Here is a 25060-nt window from a genome sequence, read left to right as displayed (position 1 = left end):
AAAACAAATGTTAACTGATGTCTAATTTTTCATGGTAGCTATCTTATGGATGAAATGTCTGGGAGCTGGAAATGAGAAGAGAAACTTGCTTTACACCATTTGAAAGTGGCTTTGAAATTAATAGGTTGTACAGTCCAACCAGGAGAATGGGAGACGGTGAAATGGCTTCACTCAGGGAAGACAAGGTTTGTTGGAGAATGCACCAAACAGCCAAATCTGTATCTGCAGACAGGAATTTGTTTGGCTTAGCTGGAGGAGTCTGGTGAGAGGGTGTCAATGCCTGGGCTGTCACTGCAGAAAACATAAATTCCCGCTTGCTCCACATCTTGGAGGATCACTGCCACCACCAAAGACCAGGATGGTGAGAAGATCTTACAGGTCCTGTGTGCTAAAAGTAAGTGGCCGTGCAGAGAGAGGTGACAGAGCCTTGAATCTTCTCTGCTTTGGACAAACAGCCACTTCCATCTTCTCCCATCCTTCTCTGGCACAACAGGACAAAGAGAGAGAAGCATTCCTGCACCAGCTGGATACAGTCATAGGAGATGGCATTTACAAGTCTATGGTATTTCCAGGTAGGAGATTTATTTAAAAAAAAAAAAAAAGCCACACCACCAACAAAAGCAGCTTTACAAACAGAAGTTAAGGCTCCCTGGTGAGATCTGAAGGCTTCCTCTTAAATTCTGGGAAAGTTCACTCTGAGTTCCAGGCACGGTGACTCAGATTCACCTCTAGCAGTAAGACGAACTGTACTGCAATATTCTCCAACACATACTCTCAACACTGCTGCACAAATAAATCATCTTGATCCACCTCTAATTGAATGTATGTTTTTCATGTTTTTGAAATGGTTCTAGTTTCATTCCATTCATTTTTTGTTATCAGCTCAGGCCAGTTGTGTATATTAAATTTTGTATAAAATACTGAGTTGAACCTTTCTCTGGGCTCACAAAGCAAACCCCAGCATTGTGAGTGAGAGGAAACACGTTTAGTTACTGTTCCAGGAAAGTTGGCTCTAGGTTGCCATGATGGGAAACACAGAGAAAATGGCTTTTCAGTGGCCAAAGAATTATTGCAGAGAGGATGTCTTTTTCTTTGTGTTTGTGGATGTTGTGATACAAAACAAGATGAACCAAAGGCTAAGGAGCAGATTGGGCCTTGTAACAGCCTCATCTCTAACCTTGTTTCATCGTCCATTTCCCATAGGATAAATCCTCACATCTAATTACTGCTGTGTTGTTAGCGATAAGCAGGGACAGCTGTTCTGGAGACCTGTGAAGTAGCTGGAGATACCTACACCTGAAATAGGTTAAAAATGCCACCCTCATAGCTCTCATGCCGTATTTTTGTTCTGCCTGTGATGCTGCTTCTTCCATCTGGAGGAAGAAACTCCAATGTGATAACCCAGTTTTGCATAAAAATAGTAACAGATCTTCAGTCTGTGAAAACCCAAAGTGTTACACAGATGATCGGCGAGGAATCCAGAGTTCTGTGAGTTATCCAGTGGAGGAGCATCTGCATCCCATAGGAATGAGCCTGGTTCAAGTCAGCCTCATGCTCACAAGGCAATGAGCTTAACCTTGTCCACCGCTGTGCTGGGAGCCCACAGCTCTGAATCACAGCACCAAAGCATCACGTTCAGTAGGAGCATGTCATCTCTTCTATGGAGCAGAAGCAGCTGGGGATGTGCAAAGTGACCTAAACACTCTCATACAGCACTCCTCTTAAGACAAGAGAATCTTATCTTGCCAAATCACCAAAGAAACCCTTGGAGATTTGCTTCTTCATCTGTACTGGCCAGATCTCAGCAGCTGAGTAGTAGAACTTGATCCAATTTTTTTTGTGAACTTTCCCATCTTTTGCCTCCGCTCCATGTGGCTTGAGAAATATATCACAGTATTCCCTCTCCTGTTGGCATGTAGGGAGCAAGGGAACAGAGGGAAGAGGATCAGAGAGGTAAACATTAATCAGTATTTTTCCCCCCAAAATCATGTTGTGTTTGTGGTAAGAGATCCATTCCTCATTTCTTTGGACTTTTATAGACCTAGATTAGATCTGGGATAACAACCAAACAGTCATGAGACAGAGGATGGCAACTTGTGGCAAGAGGAGTGAGAGGGGATGGATGGCTGTGCATGGGAGTGGAAAGGCACTTGTGGTACTGGTTCTGCTGCAAAGCATGTGCATCTTCACCCCAGGGAATTAAGCAGGCGCCTGGGTTTGTGCTAGAGCTGGATCCAGAATCACTGCAGGCCCAGTACCCTTCAGCTATGTCAGCACCGTGTGCTTTGCTCTGTGGGCAGGACCCCTGACAACTAGCAGAAACACAGTAACCTCTGATATCCCCTCCTTTGCAATTAATTTTTTTAGTGTGTTATCTTCTACCTGGGATATTTCTCATTCATTTATTTGCCTTTAAGTGGCTGTTTCCAGCACTCTGTCTGCTCTGCCTGACATATCCCTAATCTTTTTTCCAAGGAGTGGAACTTCCTGACTTTCTTTAAAAACTAGATATGTGTCCATATGCATAAATTCCTAAACCACAATAATTTGACTGCTTGGTTATCTCTGGGATTGCCATTTTCATTTTGCTTGGCACAAGAAAAACAGAGCAGAGTTACTGAAGCAGACAAGCTTTAGCTCTAGAATTTGTAATGTCTTTTAGTTTCTGATCAGCAGGAGAAAAAGCTGGAAGCCTTTTAGCCTGTTTTACTGCTGTGTACACACCCTTCTGGCCCCAGGTGCACCTCTGGAAGAGGCTCCAATCCCCAGCTGATCATTCCTCTGTCTCTGCTCCACTGCCATGCCCTAGTGTGCTCCAGCAAATCAGAGCACGCAAATTTGGTCTATGACACTTCAACAAGCTCAGCCCTGTTAGCTGAGCCCAGTATTTGAAAAGGCTGCATCAGTCACCTCAGCTAATTTTCCTAGAGGTTGTCGACAGGTCATCCATACAAACTGCTCTGCAAATGGGGCTGGAGGGCTACCCCTGGCAGCCTCTGTGACAGAAGACATTATCTACCAGCATAGCTCAGTCTGGTGTGCTTGTCAATAAAAGGCAAAACAAAACAACCTCTACTCTTCGGAGGTTAATGATTTCTGGTATTTTCTATTCAGTAAAGGGTGATGAGGTACTCACCAGCCCCTGCTGAGATAGATGGGCATTACTGTACCCTAGAAAATGTCTTTCCTTCCACTGATTATAAGGACTTTGTTAGACCAAAGATCAAACCTTTTTTCATGCTCAGAGCCAGGCCAGATGTCTTCCACTCAGTCACTACATGAACTGGCATTATAAGACCTCAGCTATGTGAGGCAGCACACTTGTGAGCAGCATGAAAGCAGACTGTGCTACTCTCCAGTATGAATCCTCTGTAACTGCCATGGGACATGGAAGGAACAGGTGAGTGGAAGTGATTTTTCTTGCTTAAACACACTCAGTATAAACTATAAAAGAGTTGTTATTTCTCCCCTCTCCTTAACAGCAACCTGGGCGATCAACACATGAGCTGAAGAGAATTGGAAGGTGCTGCTACTCCTTTCCATACAGATATAATGGGATGAGCTTGTGACCCCATTCACACAATGACCACTACACCTGAGCAGTTGGAGAGTTCATGCAGGTTATTCTTCCCCAGATTGAGAACCAGAAAAAAAAGCTAAATAAAAAAAAAAGAAAAGAAAATACAGGGAAAAAAAAAAAAAAAAAAAAAAAGAGGAGTCTGCCTCTTGCTGCCCCAGCTCTCTCCCAGGCAGTTCATCTTACACCGCTGCTCCCTCCTGGCCCACAGGTCTCAGGCTTGGATTGTGCATGGGCACAGAGCAGTATGTTGTTCAAACAAACCAATGCATCATCTGAGATGCCTGTGCCCCTGCTGTGTCCCATTTAGATATATTAATAGGTCACAAGTTAAACCTGGGTGTCTGCTTGCTCAGTTTTTGAAAATAAAGCTTATGTGCCAGGCGTTGTCCCTAAGGTCACTTGTACAAGGCTTCTATTTAGTCTCAGAGTCGGCAAAGCCAGATCAGTGGTCTGGGGAGAAGAAACAGCTACTTGAACTTTATAGGTTAAGAAAATCCCCAGCTAAAGTGGATCATCGTTGTTAAGTTTCCAGTTACATCCAAAGAAATGTCAACACTGATGTTTTGCGATCGGGATGGTGAGTAATATTACCTACGCACATTTTTCTAGACTTTGGTTTTACAAGGTGTTCCCAGATTGGAGCTGTATTGTTTCTTTTCATGTCCAGTTTGCAGACACCAAGTGCAAAACAGAATTTTTTTTTTCCACTCATTTCTTTTTATATCTAATCTACTCCTTAAGAGGACCCTCAAAGTCTCCTGTTTTGTTTTGGTTTTTTTTTAAGCAGTCAGTCATTACTGACAAGTGGGAACTGCAAACAGGATCTTTTAGGCTCAACTGACTTGTTTTTAAAAGACTCAACTGAACTGTGACTTCACATTAAAAGTGTGCAAAAATCAACCAGTGATTCAGTAATTTTCTGCTCTCGAGCTTTCATGTGCAATAGTAAAAGTCAGTCTGGAGGGACAGTTTGTATTTCTCTATCATGATTTTACAGAAATTAATTCATTAATTAATTGCGGCTTCCAGAGATGCAGTTGAATGATATTCTGACAGACATAATCAAAAGTCTCATTGATGACAGGCCAAAAAAAATCACAGAAAATGAACAGAGCAGTGGCAAACAATTTAAACCACCCAGAGCTCAAACACTGGTGGATTTATCTGGGATACCTACCATATGAGTTGGCTATTGTCCTCATTCTTTTCCTTATTACTTATCTATGTCCATATATATGGATGATGTTTCATAAAAGAAATCAACCTCACATGCAGAACTATAGGTACTAGACACACTAAGATGATTTCCTTTTGTTGGTTTATACAGACACTTAGGTCAAAGACAAAAATGTTTATTCACACCAATAAGCCAGTCTCAGCTTCCTGATAGACTCATCAAAGGGCATAATTACTTTCCCTGAGACCTTTCAATCTGCCCCAGCCTTACAGCTGAAGGAGGAAATTGCTTTCCCACCCTGGGAAAATGTAGAAGGTTTTGATTGCTTCCTCCTATTCAGAGGGATCCTTGGGATGTATCATATTACCAGCTTCCAGCACCCACCACAAGGACTCAGAGAGCAGAGTACCGACCAGAATTTGGCCCAGATACAGAGTCACTCCTTCAGCCAGGATCAATCTCAACAGACTTGAACTGAATACAGATATGGCCTTCTTCAAAACAGTGAAGAAAAAGCTGATGAAGTACTTTGGGCCTAAGTACTTTGGGGTTTTTTTCCTCATCTCTGACATGGGGAAAACCTTTCATCTGCTCCAAGACAGAGTAAGTAGAAAGAGTAAGAAGAGAGCAGCAGTCTCCTATGCAGCCCCTAACTTGGGAAAGCAGGTGGAGTGGAGAGGCGAAGCCACCTTTCATTGTGTTTTAATGAACAAGTTGTTTGTTCTTCCTTGTCCTTTGATGAATGGGTGTTTTCCTTCAAAAGCTGACGTTTGTCTTTCATTATGCCCAGCATATGCTCTACTAGGCAGGACCATTTTTCTCCTCTAGATAAATAAACATGAAAATGAATTTATCTCACAGAAGCATGTTCTCTTTCAAGTCTCGCACAAGCCTGCCCTCTCCCCCAATAAATCTCTGGGTAAATGTGTACTCCTCAACAATCCCTCCTCCTTACATCAAATGGAGACATTTTGTAAGCTCCCATCTCCACACAGCTCAGGAAAGCTGCCACTGACTCCAGGCACTTAGAGGCAGTGATTTAAGTACAACTCACAGCTGAATTTGAGAGCTCTTTATCATCAAAAAGAAACTTTTCCAAACCAGAAATCATCCAAACCCTTTTCCCAGCTAGTGGTAGATAGCATTTTAACCCTCAAATTATGGGGCTGATGTGAAACAACACTGCCTGCAGGCCCTGGCATAGGATCTGCTGTTGGGTGGAAGTTGGGTAGTGTAGTATGATGCCAGTTAAAGTCTCTCCTTTGAGAAACAGACTGTTCATTTTTTGTACAGGCCTGTGGATAAAACTGGTTAAATTTTCAAAGGCATTTTGGTTTCCTTCCAAACTTGGCCCTATCTGCTGATTTTTCTTTATTGGTTCACAACCTGATCCTGCGCATAGTTTCTTTGAGTTTAGACATGGCAAAACATGTCCAGAAATGACAATTCCTTAAGGTCTCTGTTATTGCATGCCTTAAACCCATTGAAATGTACACTGAAACCAAGGCACACTGGGGCACTTAGCAGTTTCTCACCTTCAGCACATGAGGGACATGTCTCTTGAACCATTTCAGACTAAGAAAGAAAGCTGGGTGACGGTCCTTCACATTTCTGCACAAACAATCACTCAACCTTATGTCAGTGAAACTTTTTCAATCTGTCAGTATTTTCACAAATACTGCTAATAGTTTGGTCAAATAATGGCCTTGATTCATGAAGGTAGTTAAGTATGAGCTTGGCTCTGACTGCACATTGGTGTCTCCTTGAAGTCAGTGATACTGAGGCATAACTGTGATTATGTGCATGTTCAAGTGCCTTTGAGTGCTTAACTGATGTCTTGAATAGGGCCAGCATTAGTCATTCAGTAACACCTGTCCTACTATTGGACAAATAATAAATCAACCTGGTCAAGCTGTCTCTGAGCTCATCTACGAAGCATGTTGTGATGGCAACCACTGAGAGTGCAGATCCTCAAGCAGATCCTGACTATTACAGGCACATCCCTGATATGTGGGAGGTGAAGAGCATTCCAGGACTTTCTGAGAAGTTTGACTTTGAAACAGGACGTGCGAACTGGAGATTGATCTGTTTCTCTCACTCAAGATTTTGTATTCTGAGTCCTACAAGAGAAATTGGTTCAGCATAAATGGGATTGTGCTCCTTGAAGCTCTCCAGCTGCATGGCAAATGCATTCTAATTATTTTGTAAGCCACTGCTAAGTTTCAACCTCCTTGATTAAAGAATAGCAAGACTGAAAACAACTCTAGTCACGGCAAAGGTTGTTGTGGCGGCTTGGCCTGGACCATGCCTCAACCTCAAATTTGTACCACTCCCACATCATTAGCAGCACCACTGTCTTCAATTTGTTCCTACCACAAGGGAGGTAGAAAATCACTTTACTTGGCTAAGTTTTACTCCATTCTTCCCCCTTGAGAAGGATGACTTTGTCTGGCTTGCTGATGATTTCTTTCCCAGTAATGTTTTTATTGATCATATGAAAGTGTTAAGCTATGTCTCACTTCGGCTGCATTCTGCTCTTAACTGGATTACCATACAGAGAATGTTACAATGAGGCTCCGAGGTCTGCCGGGTCAGCTTGGTAAATGATAGCACCTCTTGAAGCTATAATGGATGAGAGTATCCTTGATAAGATTTGACACTTGTACTATATATGCTGTCACAGCAAACATTTTGCTTTTTTCTTGATGTTTTTAAGGCCATAAATACTGGTCTCTAATGTTAAGTATGTGAACCTCACATTAATCACACTGCCAGGGAGAGCAAAGTGCTTTGCTCATAAACTGAAATGGAGCACAGTTAATCTATCAATGTTCTGTAATGAGCACTATTATAACAAAGTATTTAAGTTGATTTACTGATGGGCTACACATCTCTGGTAACGGTCACACATCAGTAAAAGAGCAAAGGAGCCATCTGGATCACCAGGAGTCTGAGATTTATTGAATAATGTGAAGATCCCTCTTTATCTCTACTGTAAAATTCTTAAGCTCATTCTTTATCAGTTCACTTTTTCAAGATCAGTCTGCTCACCGGGGCATCACTGCCCAGATTACATGTTGGGGTAGTCTGGCCCTTCAATTTCAGTATTTTCAAATACTTCCTTCAGTTTCAAAGACAGGACAAGAGAAGGCAAAAGTATTTTGCTGATTTTAGAACTACCTTAAAATAAAGAAAGGAATTTTTTGATAAAGCTAAAAAAGCCTGAACAATACTTTTATTTAGTCTTTATATGGTGTAATCTGTGCCTACTATCCTCCCACAGACATTTGATCCCTGTGAAGAGCTGATGTTAAATAGATACAGAACACGTTTGCCACCCCTACCTTGAAAATTTTAAATCTGGATATTATCAGGTAGTTAATCAGAGTAACAATGATGGGCTCAGGAGGCAGGAAGAATCTCGCTTTCCCTTATCCGCATTAGAAATACCTGCATCTAATTAGCACTTACCCATCTTTGGCTTGATACATGGTTTTTGAAGAGCTCTGGAGCATTTTAAAAAAATGCTCACATGACAGCAGGTGAACCATACTCATTGAGGTATTATTTTTCCTCCTTGTGAAAGATTTCTGCCATAGGGTCATTTCCTCTGTGCAAGAAGCACCAGACAGTACACTGACAAGTCTAGGAGCTGGGCTTGGGGGGACTGTCTTGAGGCAAAACTCCCAGATGTACATGGTGGGAAGGCAGTGAAAAGTGAAGAACCAGGTTTTCTAAACCCCAAACCAGTTTAATTTAAGGTGCTCTGCAATGGGGTCAATATTCAGACCACCCATAAAACTAGAAATGAAAGCTCCTCCTTTCAGCTCTGCTTTATCCAGGAAAAACTTCAAAATATTAATATAAACATACTTTCTTTAGGATGCTTCATCTGGTGGGTGTTAAAATGAAAATGCCAGGTTTACACATAAATTCCTCACCTTTCCCATGTGGGACCACCGTCCCACACTGCATCATCCACACAAGTGTGAACATGGACTGTCCCTTTCTAGTATGGAAATCGTGTTTAGAGGCATTTTGCTTGCTGAAGGTGAATTTAGTCTTGATGGGAAATCAGTAGGTCTGATTTTCAGAAACTGGCTGATAAAACTTTGAGTTCATTGAAGGCATCAGGTGAGTAGAGCAGTCTTAAAACAAAACAAAACAAAACAAGACAAAACAAAAACAAACAAACAAAAACCCCCAAAACAACAACAAAAAACCCCCCAAAACCAAAAACCACCAAAGTAAAAAAATTCTTTCCTACATTTGCACAGGCAGCATTGGAAAGAAAATGACCTCTCAGGAAAAGAAGGAAATTAGTTCTCCAAATACCATATTGAGCTGTGGAGTGCCAGGCTTCTCTTGCCACTGGATGCAAAGCAAGCATCCCAGCTGCACAATCATCAAGGCAGGCCAAATTTGGTTGAAGAAATGGGACAGGAGAGGCATTTCTTCTAAAAGGTCATCAGTAATACAAACATGCTTCTTAAAAGACCTTCTCAGTCCCTGTCTGGCTCCAGTTCCACAGGAGAGATGATTGTGTACACCCTTGCCTGTTCTGTCAGCACAGCTCTGGTCTGTGCTGAACATGTTGTACCACCACTCACTTGTAATGAAAAGCTGTTGCTTGCTCCAAACTGGCCAAAGGATGAGAAGAGATGCCAGATCAGAAAATAGAAGTGGCCACAGAGTGTCTGGGACAAGAAGTGCCACTGTATGAGGGCAACCAAAAATACACTTTTCTCTCACTTGGCGCATTCACAGATATCAGCCATGGATGAAGACCCAAGAGGAGAACGTGGGAACAGGAACCCAGACTGCAGCCCCTGGGGAGACCAAAAAGAGTTGGTTGGCATTTCTTGCTGTACCTTAGACTTAAAGACCATTGTGAACCTGTATTTCTTTAGCAGACTAAGAGATTGCTACACTGAACAAATGGATAACACAGGCAAAGGTGTTAGAAGATAAAGCCAAAGGAAACATTTAACCAAAAACTAATGTACCAGTACCACTTAATGAAGTGCTTTGCCTTGTCTTCTTCAGGATGTAGAAAATACTTTTCCCCCTACTTTTTCATCTTCACTTTACTTTTTCCTCATTTTACCTCTCTCTCTCTGTTTCTTTCTTCCCCTAGTTTCGGCATCTCTTGGATTTGAATACACCAAGTGTTCTGGATCTGAAACTGAATTCAGACCCATATTTCACCACTTACTTCTGTTTTTCTCTGCATGACAATGTGCTCAGACTGTGGAAGAGCACAGGACAGATTTCAACCTGTGTGCTGGGGTTAAATGTCATCTGACAAGGGCTAAATAATGTTAAAAGTCACTTAAATTTGAATTTTTGGAGGGATAGGAAAGGTAGATTGGTAAGGAACAGTCCAAGCATAAATGCCCCAGCTCCTGCCCAGTGCATCCAGACCTCAGGAAGTTCATCATCTGCTGCAAGCCTCATCTATGAAAGCAGCCCTAGGAGTTCTATGTATTTTAAACTTGCTGCTGTTTGTTGGCTAGTGATCCTGACAGGAGAATTTTTTTTAACCCATTTTGAACTGATGACCAAAATTCTGATTGTCCCCAGAGCACTGGGAAACTGTAAAGCAAACAGCATTTCTCTCTTGCTACAGAACACTTGTGAAGCCTTTCCTTACCTCAAAGGTGTCAAGGAAGTCAAAAGTAATTTGTTAAAGTGCCTTGGCCTGATTTATACGTGTCCAATGCTGCTATTTAAGCAAGGGACACAATCACTCAAGGTCTTCTCCTTAGATAGCAGAAAGAATGAGGCACCACCAAAAGATGCGAGGCAGACTGGGTCAATCTGGGCAACATCTGCACACTACAGCAGCAGCCTAAACTGAGTAAATTCAGCTTGGGTATTTCAATGAAATATCTAGCTTTGGAAAGAAATTAATCTGGGTTTGTGAAAGTGCTGTATTCACTTTTTGGTAATGCCACTGCCCATGCCATTTAAATATGTCATCAAAATCTTCACTTTACGTTGACCTAGACTGGAAGCAAAAACTATGATGTGCCAGTGTTTATGATGATTAATGATTCCAAAGCCTTACCAAGAACAGCAAATTTGCAGGTAGGGATTGATGGGAATTAGGACAATGCTAGATTTTACCTTGTTCAGTGTTGGAGTAGGAGAACCCTTGAATGGAAGGCAAGGCATGTCACACTTTTGGCAGACAAATCATCCTGGAAATAGATACCATGATATTTAAAATAGCCTTGCTTGAATTAGGTTTATTCAACAAGACTGGAGGCTTGGGGACAGCTCAGAGGATATATGGCCACATATGGACTGCCATATATTCTGTTCTTTAGAGACTTATTTCTCCTCTGGAATCGCAGCATGTGTGCTCTCCAAAAATCCAGCTCTACCCTCAGTTGCTCTAAATCAAGCAATTACCCTGAGGCTTGGTTTGCTTATGTACTCAGACAGTGAAAAGGGCAGTGATACAGACAACAATACCGGCCCCCACTTCCCATGAAAATCCCAGCCATGTTTTCCTGCACGTCTGTCCACTGAAGAGGCTGCCCAGCAACCCTGCTTTGTATAAACAGGCTGGTGAAACTCCAAGAGCAGAGAAATATATTTTGGGTCCAAATCTGGAGTTGAAATAGAGCAGAGTCATCAGAAAGACTGTAAATCAGAGATGAAATCCCCACTTAACCCTGACAACGAGGTTTAATGAATAAGTGCCCAGCCCTGTCTTGATTTGCAATGCAGTGCTCCCCTGCTGAGCTCCACCAGGACCCCCAGATTCTCACCCTCTCAACTGCAGAAAGACTTTCTTGAAGGGCAATGAAAACTATGATTAATACACCTTAAAATTATTAAATGAGTTGCAGAATAAAAATAGGAGACGGGGCCCCAGCACCTCTGTTCTCTGACACCTCCTGGATCAGCCCCGATGATCTCCAGCCCAGGCACTACACAAGTTGTCAGGCAGGGAGGTGTGGGAGAGCAGCGACACTCGTTATCACGGGGAGGGCAGGGAAAGGAGCCAGCCCTGGGGCTGAGTGCCTTGGTGAGCCGATAAGTGCCGGGGAGCAGGCACGGCAGTGAGGGCTGTGTGTCAGCCAGCAGACGACCCTGTTTGCCGAGGCATGGAGTGGATGGGGATGTGAGCGCCAGCTCTGTTGTCATTGTCATGTCGTAGGGAGTAAGTGCACTGGATTCTACATGCCTGTGTGTTTGATCAGGAGAGCACCACTGACAGAGGATAAATAAACAGAGATAAAAACAAGATTAAGCAGGTCCTTCTCCTTATCGTTGCCTCTTTATCCCTATTGATCTGTGCCCAGTCCCTTTTCATCCAGCCTGGAATTCCTCACATGCTTGAACCACGAGCTGTCACATCTAATTAAAAATGTGATACAAGGTTTTGCACGCAGCAGTGGGTGTTTTCCAGTGACTGGCAGCTGTGCGTTCAGCACTCTGCCTTTCTCCATGAAAACTCATTTTGCTATTGTGAAATCCAGCTGGGTTTGTAGCCAAGGGATGGCAGAAGCGAACAGGAAAAAAACAACCTGCTTTTTGGTTCAACATTCAGGATATGTCCAGTCTCGACGGTGAAAACTGGTCACCTTGTCTAAGCCTCTTACCCTGTTGCCTGGGAGAGAAAAGTTAGCTTTCCACTTCTGTCTGACATTTCTCCCTTCTTGGGGGCACCAAGGTCTCCGTGGTAGATGGGCCACAGAGACACGTAAACCCTTCTCTCCTCCTTGCTTGCTAGCCAGCCCTTTCATCCTTTTGGATGTTTCCAAAGAAAAAGTGAGCGCTTCATTTCAACCCCATCCCCACTCCTGCACGTTGCAAATTTTCCTCATCTCTCTGGGTTTACTGCTGCCTTCACTCTCATCAGACCACTCTGAACTCACTGAATGAACATTTTTGGCTTAAAACAATTTAAATATGACAGGTAAATATCACTGGGGCAGTGTGTCCTTCTTGATAGAGAAGATGTTTTTGTACACTGAGCAGCTGTGGGCCCATAAATACCACAGATGTTTAAGGTCTGCATAGATGTCTAACAACATCCAGGGCATAGCTTTGAGTTGAAAATGAAGTCCCTTATTTTGTGCACCTAACAGTGCTAAGACAAATAGGGCTAAATTTGGAGGTTACCAGTGTAAGGGTGAGCTACACAGAAAAGGAAACACAAATAGCACTGTGTTTTCTTCCTGACTTTTTAATCTCTACATTCTACCATACTCTGTTTAATTTTGTTAAAACATTCAATAAAAAAATCTATTGAAAATGGCTTTTCCTCATGCTTTCATGATCTCTGGAAACTGTTAGAACTCTGGTTTTGGCTTTGGTTTTCAAAAGTGGCTGGTGGCTTTAGGTGAGGCAAGATTTCTGAAGGCTGGGGCCAGTGTGGTTAGGGAGATTGGTGGAGCTGGGGAGTAAAACCGGGCATGATTATGGAGACAGAATCTGATTCCCCCAGGTCTGATCCTTTCTAGGTGTAGCACTAGGAACCTTCATTTTTCAGGGCTAAAACATGTTAGCAACTTGGAGACTTTGCTGAGCTCTTCCCCCGTCTGAAGTCAGACCTGACTGTGTCTCAGGCTGAACATCCAAAACTACAGATATTTTGGAAAAGACAGATCGTGTCACTCCTTTGCTTTTGCAACTTTTTTGGCTGTCCCTAGGAATAAGACACTTTAGTATGTAATCCAACAGGCAATCAGTGTGAGCAGGGTTTTTATTCATTCTTTCCTATGCTATCATTCAAGACCCCACATTTTATTGCTCACCGCTAAAACAATATCATTAGACATGAAATATATGTTGCCAGGCTCTCCCCCATCTCACTTTCCCCCCTCTTTTTTCTTCTGAGGAGAAAGAAAAGAAAACTTCTTTTCAGGATACATTGTAGGGAGTGCTCATGAACTGGCAATTTATTTTCTCCTAGGTTTGACACTGCCAGGCCCTTAGTGCTTTTATTGACTCTGGCAAAACACAGTGACAATTATTTTTGTTGGTTTCAAACCCCTTCTCCAGCAGAGTGTGAAGTCAGCAGGTTTTTTTTTGCATGCTGAGCATGCCCTTTCAGACACCCTAAGAGGAGCAGAGGGAAAGATGATGGCATTTTTTTCATTTTTATCCACTTGCACTTTGGCATTCTCTGAACGGACCTTTTGTTTTGAGGCAGGGAGAGGAGAGGCTCACAGACAAGAAGTAGATTGATGGTCATGGAGGAAAACAGAGCTGGGACATCCTCATCTGAAAGTTCCTACTCTCAGCAACCTGTTTTCCTGCACATCCCATCTGGAAGCCCCGAGCATTTCCCTCTGTGTGCACACACAACACACCCAGAGAGGACAGAGGTCCTCCCACCCCTCCATGGTCACACATGAGCACCCAGCCAGAAATCTCCAGTCCTTGTTTTCCTCTGATCAAAGGCCTTAGGAGTACAGTGCCTTCCAGGTCACTCTAAACCTCTGCTGGGCTGTGAGGGGCCACAATGATGGTGTAAAGGGGTTGTTTCTCAGAAAGAACCTTTTAAACAACCCTTGGCAAAGGTCGCCTGGAGCATTCATGGCTTGTGGGATGTTCATTAGTGCGAGGATTTGTCTAAAGCATTTCATGCTATCCCCTCCATCTCCACTTATCTGTTCCTGGCAAGGCCCAGGAAAGGCAAAGGGCCCCAAAATAATGGCAGTGTAGACTCAGCCTGTGGGATGCCTCACAAACTGCGTATCAGTTACAGCAATTTTGAACATGATTTGTAAAGGTTTACAGAGCAGCAAAGCTACTTGGGAAGGAAATAAAAATATAAGCCAATCTTTCAGTCTACCACTAGAATGAATAGGAACAATTTCTTCCCTGTCTTACAACAGTGGAATTTAAATTTCAAACACTGTAGATCAGTTTTTATCTTCCTACCCACTCTACAAAGAGGTTTTGACTATTTTCTGTTCTTTTAAGTGATAAAAAGGACAATTTCTGACCTGGGAACACAGTGAATTAAGATCGGTCTTTTCTGGTAGAGGAGCTGGAGAATCATCCAAAAATTATTTTCCATTTAAATTATTTCTTCAGGGTTTTTTTGTTTGGTTGGTTGGTTGGTTTTTTTGCCATGTTAAATAAAATGTCTCTATAAAATTCTGAAAAATGTTAAAAATTAAAATTGCTGAAACTAATCTCCCAAGTAAGCCATCATAGTGAACATTACTGCTTACTTGGAAAGAAAAACTTCCTGTCAATTAAAAAAGGCATTTGTTGGAGATAATGTCCCACTTCTACAGTTGTGATAGCAAGTAAAGTCTGAAGTTTCCATTGACTTCCAAGGATGCTCTCCCACAACTATCACCTTGTCCCAAACTGTGAGAAAATGAAGATGTAAATAATCTTTTCCAGATGTTGTGACCTGTCGAGGCAATTGAATTGATCAATAGACATCAATACCTCCCTTCAGACAGAATCTGTCAAATGCAAATGGTTTTATTTGCATTTTACACAGGAAGATGGAGAATCCCCTAAGATAAAGAACAGCTGAAGAACAGTTTTTAAAAATCCTGTGTGTAGTGGAGAGGTTGGCCTGAGATGTCCCTGTTTTCCAGAAATCCCACTTGTTCTTGCCTGTGTGCTACCATTAGGCATTGGTCCTGGTGTGTCAGGACAGATGCTTCAGGTCATGCAGGACAGAGATCTGAGCAAAATTCCCTTTCTCCCATACAATGGACTTGCTGGTTTTGGACTGAAGTCACCTTGCTGGTTTTGAAAGCAGGATGGATCATGTCTCCAGATGGTAGGTTATTTCAGTAACTAAAAGGGAAATTCCTATTTGCCCCTAGAAGAAAAAACATGCAAATGTACATTTCTGGTTTCGTTGCCTCTCTGCCTCTGCACAAAGCCACAGAAAAGACTGCACTGACCATGCAGGAGACAGCCCTCTTCATCCCTCCATCTGCACCTTTGTGTCCCACCACCCTGAGAGGCTTTTCTCCTTGGATTTGCATCACAGATCATTGGATTGGTGCAACTGATGGCTTGACCCAAGAACACACTCTGGAGCCCATCGTCTTGATTTGCCCTCACACTGCTGCCCTTCCTTCTCCACAGAAGCTTCCAGGAGATGTCTGTGGTTCTGATCTAGCTGCCACCTCCTGCAGAAGCCTTCCAAGGGGCTCTTCATTAGCTGTTGCAGGGCTCCTGACTGCAGCTTTTCAGCTTGGATTGAAAACTGTTTCTAGTTGGTGTTTCCCCACCAGGGATGTGTTACTACAAATAGGAGTTCAGTGTCTGAAAGCTGTGGATGAAGGAGGGGAGGAAATATCCCTTTTGAACCAAGGGTGCTCCACAGTAACAAGCCAGTGTCACTTACCAACCTCTCCAAGCTGCCTCTCCATGCTTTTCGCTTTGGCAGGCCCTTCCTCCCACCATGGAAGCACAACTGGCCCCAGCTACCATGTGCCCCCAGCAGGCAGGGACAGCCAGCCAGGCACCTCAGAGAGTCCCAATAGCAGCCACCAGCGGGGTGAGATGACCCTGCCAGAATTTCCAAAGCTTCTTGAACTGAGCATTAAGTCAATTTGAAAGGGATTACTCTGCCAAACATAGTAATTAATTAGAGAGACATGCTTCAGCACAATCTTTCCATTATCTAAAGCGCTTGACATGCCTTTGTGGGGGCTGTGCTAGCACTGTCAAGGCCCATCAAGATCCAGCCCTTCCCACTGTGTGTATTTCACCAATTCAGGTACCATTTCCCCCTCACTGGTCTCTTTCCCCTTGCAGTGCCTATCTTCAGCATGCTTGCTTGCACAGAATTCTAAAATGGTTTGGGTTGGAAGGAACTTGAAGATCATTTAATTCCAACAACCCCAACGGAGGCTGGGAAAGATCTTGATCTTTCAAAGAGTATGGCTGAGGCTACAGTGAATATTTTCCTGATCCACTCTGAACCAAAGCAAATCTGGCTGTGGGAGAGGTGGGAGTCAGCTGCTGCACTTTGATGTGGAGGATGTTCTGAGGAAGGTGAAGGCACTGCAGCTCAGCAGAGTTGTTCTGGCATTGGAGGATGCATCTCCTCTTCCTATGCTTTCTAGCAGAAATGACAGCCTCATATTTGGAGTCCAGGCATGTCCCTGCTCCTGATCTGAAGTTTCAGCGCAGCTCTTAGCAAGTCAGTTGAGTTCCCTGAACCCTGATCTGTGATGTTGTGATGCAATTTTCATCCTCTCTCCTAGCATAAAATGTACAGTTTTGAATACTTCAATTTACCTAGTTCAGCCCTGCTTTTGGTATCTATTAGGAAACTTGGCATGGTGGTCTTCTGCAGCACCAACTAAAGGTCAGTCTCCTTCTGTGTCTTTTTAACTCAATGATAAGTTTCATTTTTATCAACGTGACCAAGACAAGCTGCAGTCCTCGCTGCTTTGTGAGCACATACTGAGAAGCAGGTCCTGATGGAATTAGTGGACAGAATTTTTAACAACAGAAATGTTGCTGTCATTGTCTAACAAATAAGTCATGAGGCAGACAGGAAGTCCTTTGCCAAAATTCAGGAAGGAAATTGTCATCACGAGCAGTAAAGAGAACTTAGGTCTTTCATGACATCTTAAAGAGAGAGGCATATATCATCTGGGATATTCCTGCCTAACTTGAGGCAAGCAAAGGAGACAATATTTTGGAATCAAATGCTGTGTAGATCAGCATTTTCAATTCAATCTTTTAAATTTTTGAAAAACAAGTATGGATTGGCAAGTAACTAGAGAAATACCGAGAGTGTTTATTTTGCCTAAACTCCTAGACATTTTAGTATTAATGGTTGGTATGAGCATTTCCAGCAACTGATCTTAGGGAATTACAATTCTCAGAACAATCCCATTCATTATTTCAGCCCACTTCACTTGAAGCTTCAATTTCCAAATGAAAATTGAAGGAGGGAAAACACACATTAAAAGAAAAAGTAAATAGAAGGATTCCAACTACTGATTTTCATTTGAGCATCTTATACTGATTTTTCTCCTTTATAATTATGCAATATAGAGTGCATCTTTTCTTAATTCATCGAGTCATAGAATAACTACAGTTGGAAGAAGCCTTTATGATCATTGACTCCAAACATTAACCCAGCACTTCCAAGTTCACTACCATGTCCCCAAGTGCAGCATCTTTGAAATGCCTCCAGTTTTGGTGACCACCTCTGCCCCTGAAATCCTGTCCCGGTGTTTGACAGCCCATTCCATGAAGAAATTTTTCCTAAAATCCAATCTAAACCTTCCCTGGCACAACTTGGGGCCATTTCCTCTTGTTCTGTCACCCATTACTTGCAAGAAGAGGCCAACTCCCACCTGATTACAGCCTCCTCTGAGGGAGCTGGAGAAAGTGATAAGGTCTCCCCTGACCCTCTTTTCCTCCAGGCTAAACACCCCCAGCTCCCTCAGCTGCTCCTCACCAGACTTGTGCTCCAGACCTTTCATCAGCTCCATTGCCCTTCTGTGGATGCACTCCAGCCCCTGAATGTCTGTCTTGGAGTGAGGGGCCAAGAACTGAACACAGGATTCGAGGTGAGGCCTCACCAGCATGGAGTACAGAGGGTTGATCACTGCCCTGCTCCTGCTGGCCACACTAAGGCTGACACAGGCCAGGTGCCAATTGTCCTTCTTGGCCACCTGGGCACACCTGGCTCACGTTCAGCCCTTTCCAGCCGCTCTGCCCCAGCCTGCAGCACTGCAGGCATTGTTGTGACCCAGGGGCAGGACCCAGCACTTGGCCTTGTTGAACCCCAGACCACTGGCCTTGGCCCACTGATCCAGCCTGTCCAATCCCTCTGGTGTCATCTGCAAACTGAGTATGCACTCAGTCCCCTTGTCCAGATCATCAATAAGGATATTAAACAGGACTGGCCCAGCACTGAGCCCTGGGGGACATCACTGGTGATGGCCCCAGCTGAACGTAACTCCATTCCCCACCACCCTGGGCTCAGCCATCCAGCCAGTTTTCTGCCCAGTGAACAGAGCACCTGCCTAAGCCATGAGCAGTCAGTTGTCTCCAGGAGAACAATGTGGAAAACAATGTCAAAGGCTTTACTAAAGTCTGCCCAGAGAGCATGAACAGTCTTTGTTTTTTGCTCTCTCACTGAGTGGAGGAGTTCCTTCCCCAGGTGTGCTGCTGGCCAGTGCTGGCCCTCCATGCAGCCCAGCTCCCTGGTGACAGCATGTCCCCACCAGGGCTATGCCTGGGCAGCTGCCTCAGTTGTGGTGGTGGGTGCAGTGCTGGCTGCCCGGTGGGTTCCATGGCTCCCTGTGGAGCTGGCAGGGCTCCAGCGCCTTTCCTGCACTCCCTCCTGCATGAACTGCCCCACAGTCATTAAATGGGTAATGACTGGTCTGGTAGCCAGCAGAGAAGTGCCTTCAGAGAAAAGATAGTATTTGAAAGCAGAGGTTACTCACAGAGCCCTCTCAAACAGATCTTTGTGCCAGAGGCTTTGTTTTGATACTAGAAACATTTCCACTACAGCAGCCTCTGATGGCAGTCATGTGTGGGATTAGAAACTGACTCCATTCAAATAACAGACAGCTGTTTGGAGTGAAAACTCGTCTCTGTCAATTTCCACTCAAAGAAGGCAGAGGCAAAGGAAAAAAAAAAAAGACCCTGGGCCTGGGAATCATTGTAGCTTAATCCCTCCTTTGGCAGGAGATAAAACTAGGGCTTTCCAATGCTCTATAATTTCTTGCATTGACCTGGAAAGAGATTTCTCTATTCACTGGGCTGTAAACCTCCTTTTTTATATTTACTACATGATGTACAAGAACTGAATCTCCAGCAGAGAAAACATGCCATGTTGGGCTAGGAGCCTGGGAAGAAACTTAGTCTCAGGTTAAATAACTTAGTACAGCAGGGATGCACAGTAGCTGCTAAAACCACTTATGGATTGTTCTTTTAACTTTCAGCGGAAGGTTTTCTCATTTTGTGAAGAATTGGCTGAGATTTCCAGAAGTGACTAATGATTTACAGTGGTCTGCTCTTTCGATGCCAAATTTCAAACCCTGGAGGAGGGCCTGATTTTTGAGATCGGGTGCACAGCCCTTGCAAAAAGTCAAATATCTTCTGTGCATTTCAAAACCCTGGTATGCCTAGTCATTCATGCTCTCTGATTTAGAAAAAATAAATGTGGTAGAAAAGCAGAGCAAAGCCTTTGACCACGCTCTGCCAAGCACAACTGCAGACAAGTGTTGGGGTGCAATGCTCCTGCACAGCACACATATATTTTTGGTTAACCTGGTGCTTCTGTCAGCACCATAAACAGGTTCTTGCAAAAGGTTTTTCTGTTGTTTTTAACAGGAAAAAGTGGCTATGCCAGGGGACATTTTCAAGTACAACAGACCAAGTGGCAAAGCTGTTACCAAGATTTAGGCCTGTGTGCACCTGGAGTTGTTCCTTTTCCCTGGTTCTCCCCTCTGTGTTCTAAAAACCAAGAGAATTGTATTTAATCCATTATAAAATGAATTTCATCAGGAAATGAATCATGTCTTCTGGGACTATTTGAAAAAGCTTTGAGGGAGGCCTTTCTTCTCAGAGATTAAAATGTCACCTCAACTGAAAACTTTTCCTCAACCATATGAAAAAGCAAAGAAAAGTTCTGACAGTGTCAAAATATGCTATTTTGACATGTTGAAATTTTTCTTTTGCTTTTCTTTTGAGTGTAACTTTGGATTTAAATTTTCTCTTCCTGTGCCACACACTTTGTTATCAAGCTGACTGTGGCATCCCCACCACAAAGCTGGTGGAGCAGCGCTAGAGCAGGTGAGTGCTGCCCTCCAGCCCTATCACCCACAGCCAGATTCTGTAGAAGCACTCAATATCTAAAAGAAAAACAAAAGCCATTTCCTTGAAACAAACCAACTTGGAATTCCCAAAGAAAAAATATTTATTTAATTAATTCCCTGTTTCTTTATCTATTTTAATGGGTTGGGCAGACTTCCTTTATGGAACATTTAAGAGAAGGCTGGGTTTCCCACCCGTGGGAAATTAGGCCAATTTATGAAATGCTGAACCTCTCTATGAAACAACACTTCTCCCCTGGGGGGGTGCAGAATTCCACACAGAGAGTGCAGCAGAAGCCAGGCCACAGCCAGGAAAAACATCCTCTGTCAACACAGAGATGCAAAGAGAAAGAGTGGGAAGGAAGGGGATGGAGAAGCGATTTTGCATAACGCTCCCCCTGCATTGTTTGCATTGGAAGCCTCTCTCCCTGTGCCCCAGCAGACAGCCTTTGGATCACTTGGAAATTGTGCCCAGTCCATTCTTGTAGAGAGCTGAAGCCGGGGTTGTTTGCAATGGCCAGTGCCAGGGAGCTCGGCAACCTACAGGAAGGAAGGTCTTGTTCTGAAAAAAAAAAATAAAATAAAATAAAAAAAGCCCAAACCACCCCCCTTGGTCTTGGGAGTGAGGGGACATGAATCCAAGCCCTGTGCTCATTCTGGGTGGCCTTGGACATGTTACATTGCTGGCTGTTCAGCTCTGCCTGAAAAAGCAGGATGAAGGGCGGCAGGGGGGTACTGCTCCCCGTGTGCCATGCTAGGAGGAGTGCTGCACACCAGGAGCTGCTGGCACAACCCCTGGTGGATGAAATGGGCTTTGTAGCCTTGTTTCAGCTGTCTGTCACTGCATCAGCACCAGTATCTTTGCACTGCCCCTGGATGGAGGTCCTGAGAGAATGGAACAACTTGCCAGGATGCAGCTGGGAAGCTGCCACACAGGCAAGCTATTTCCTCTGGGTAGGTTTAGGACCAGCTGTGTGCACCAAAGGCAGGAGCTTGGTGTGGCACAATGGCACAAGGACTGAGGATTTCTGTTTTCACATCTGAATTTTACAGTACCTGCTGCAACAGATCCCAATGCTGTATTATCAGGATTGCGCACACTGACAAAATTACTGGTGATCTGACTGCAGCAAAAGCCCAAGGCAAACTGATCTTGGTAGCAGCTGCTGGATGGAAGCTACTGGTATCACAAAGATGGCAATTGGAAGCCTCAGTTAAGGAATCTGGATCTTAGCCGTAATGCTGATATTTTCTTTATTGATGTTAACCCTCTAACAACTGCAGCAAAAAATTGTTCAGCCCCTCTAACTGTCAGTCAAAGCATCTGCCCTTTCATGAAGTTCAAAAATCAGTGATCCATTGAGATGAATCATCTCAAAGTAGATTAACAATGACCAATTTAAATCCTGCAAATCTGGGTTTATGTCCAAAATGTGGAATGTCCCTTTGGGGTGCACAACTCAGAAAGAAAATACTAAAACCTCCCCTTCCTTTCTTTTAGCAGAAGATAAGTTTTCTCTCAGTCATCCCTCTCCTATTAGAAACTTCTCTCCCAGTTTTACAGGCTTTGGCCAACTCAGTCTTCCAGCCACTTCGCAAATGCTCAGATATTTCCCACACTTACCAAAGCAGGATCCACCTGTGAGATGAGGCTTATCTGTACTGGTATTTTCTTCTTTTTGGTTCTGAGCACTTCAAAACTTAGGTGTGGAATTTTCCGTTTCTTTCCACCTGTACGAGCAAGTCTAAGAAAATATGTGACCTCTCACTGTTCCCCTGTCCTCTTTGCCATCCAGCTCCATCTCCATTCCCTCTCCTGCAATATGGGAGACACCTGTGTCTCCATTCCTCTGTGAACTCACTACATTTCAGGGATTATTGGAAAGATGTCAATGCCTTCAGCTCTCTGAAGCAGAAGAGAGTTAGACCTGTTACAGAGAGAACACCAAAGACTCACAAGAGCAGCAGAATTCCTTTATGTTTTTTTAAAACCCTGAAGTTCCCTAGTTTTAGTCTTGATAATGTCATTACAGTGCCAATAGGGGAAACGTGTCACTTCCATGGCTGCAAGCAAACATTGAAGATAGCTACATCCAGGGATAGGATGCTTCAAAGAGAATGATAACACACTTGTGTTCTTTACTTGCATGAAGTATGTTGTGGATATATTTTCCATCGAAAATGTCTCTTACTAAAAAATGAATATTTATTTTAACAACAAGACTCGTAACACAAAGTTTCAATCTGAAATTAAAACAATAAAAATAACTAATTTCCAATTAAACAAAAAATTTTATGTATCATATTGGGGAACATTACTATTTTAAATTAAAGAATTCTTTTTTATTCCTGTACTATTCCTCTCCCTTTCATTACCACTAAAGGAAACACTAAAATTTAGTGATTTTTCCTTCCAAAATATTTCTTCTTTTAGTCTGTGATTTTTGAAATTATCTTTACATTGGAAAGTTATAAACAAAACTGTGTGAGATTTCCGCACTGCAAATTCTGTAATATCAAGGAAGCTTTGAGTATTGACAACATGTTCACTTCCTATTTTGCCTTTTTGTAACTTCTGCTAATGTAAAGGAAAATTTAAGACAAACTATGAGCATTAATGTATCCGCTGCTGCAGATATGATGGGTGGAGGTGATGGCAGGTGATCTGACTCAGGGGGTTCTCACTTCTTTTTCACTCCTGCCAGGCCCTTCACATTATTTTATTTGCTAAATGCTTGAACTGGACAATCTATATCTTCAAGAAACTATCCCATCAACATTTAATTTTGAGAAGAAGCCTAGTTCAGCCAGAGCAGAAGTCAGGCCCACCTTCAGTATACATTGGCTGTATAGATTGAATTGAGAGGACTCTGTCCTCAAAGAATTATTTATTTACAGATAACTTTTCTAATCCATGTAGTGGAGATCAAAACCTCACTGCAGAATCTTCGAAACCACAAGTCACAACACAACTGAACCCTCCTCTTATATTTTGGAACACCATCTTTGGAACATTATTTGGAATAACATGAAGGGGCAATATATTTGCAATTTTTTCATTCCCCATGAGACTTGCAGCCACAGTTCTCAGTACTATTATGGGAAATATGAAGATGTGTACATGGCCTTTAGTTACATGGAATCATGTATTCCCCTGGAGAAGGAAGAGGTGGCTCATATGGCTCTTAGTTCCTCACATTAGGCTGCTCTTGGTGTTAACCCCCCATCGTTCCTGCAAACACAGTGCTTCCACATCTGGAAGTGAAAGCCCAGAACAACACAGTTTTGTATGCAATGAATCTGTCAGCATGTGCACAGCTTGATCAGCGTGGCCTTGTGAGCTATCATAACCCATGGAGAATGGTGTCAATAAGTGAAAAGCTGCTGATATCTTGGTCTGCAGATCTTCACCATGTGTCTACTGCCTCTGAAACCTTGTACTCAAGTTCACCCTTGAAGCAGTGGACTGGCAGTGTTATATTTATGGTTGAACTCTGTGGTCTTAAGGGTCTTATCCTACCTTAATGATTCTATGATTCCAGGGCTCAGTGGTTGCAGCCATTTGTCACCATGCTGCCTTTGACTCTGGACTGAGCAATTAGGCAGTGTGTCCCTTCAGCTTATGCATCAGAACATCCCTGAATTATCTCTGTTAACTCTGGCATGCTCCTCTCCCCCTGCTCTCAGGTCACACAAACAGGGCTTGGCCATGTAAACTGCTACAGTCACTTTGACATCACACAGCACACTGGAAATGTTCTCTCTGCTTCCTTCAGCCCTTAACGCAGGTGAGACTGAACACGTGCAAATACCAAATCTTGTAGCATAGAGAAGTACTGATCCTCTCTGGGGTTATCAGTTGGAATAGGACTGTTCTGAGGTGCTCACCCTTTGTGCTTTATATACTCCTACCATTCGAGTAGGGACTTTCCAGCAGCCTTTCATAAGAGTTTTGCTTTTGTACTGCTGTTGGTTTCTGCAGGATTACACAAGATAACTGGTGTAGCACTGGGGATGGTGTTTGTTGAACTGAATGCTGTTATCTCCATGCTTCAGTTTCCATATGCCCAAATCCAAGGGTAGTGATGCTTTCCAGCTCTGTGAACGACTTTGAACTCTGCTGCCAAGAAGAGCTGATAATGTGGATAGCAGGGTTACAATGAGCTTTGTTGCTCAAACACATCCCTGGGGTAAGACAAATAAAACCAGATAAATTCCCTATAAATACACTTCTTACATTGGAGAAGAAACATGTTCTGGCACCCCCAAGCAGACCACCTGATTGCCAAGCAGCTGGAACCTGCATCCTCTCCAAGGGAGAGGCAGCTGTGAAGAAGTGTAGAAGTAGTTGTTAGCTGATGGGCTGGTGGGGCACCAACATCAGTGGTGTTGCCTCATGGACAGGGTATGCTGGTAGCCACAGCACTGTGTTAGGAAGGTCTGAAAATGTATGGAAATGCCTTGTTCATGCTCAGTGTCAGACACAAAATGTAAACCCAAATCTGTCTT

The sequence above is a fragment of the Chamaea fasciata genome, unplaced genomic scaffold (assembly GCF_029207755.1).
Source record: "Chamaea fasciata isolate MVZ Bird 193981 ecotype frontalis unplaced genomic scaffold, bChaFas1.0.hap1 SCAF_6, whole genome shotgun sequence".
Classification (NCBI taxonomy): Eukaryota; Metazoa; Chordata; class Aves; order Passeriformes; family Sylviidae; genus Chamaea; species Chamaea fasciata.
The sequence above is the reverse complement of the archived record's forward strand: the minus strand, read 5'-3'. Positions refer to the sequence as shown.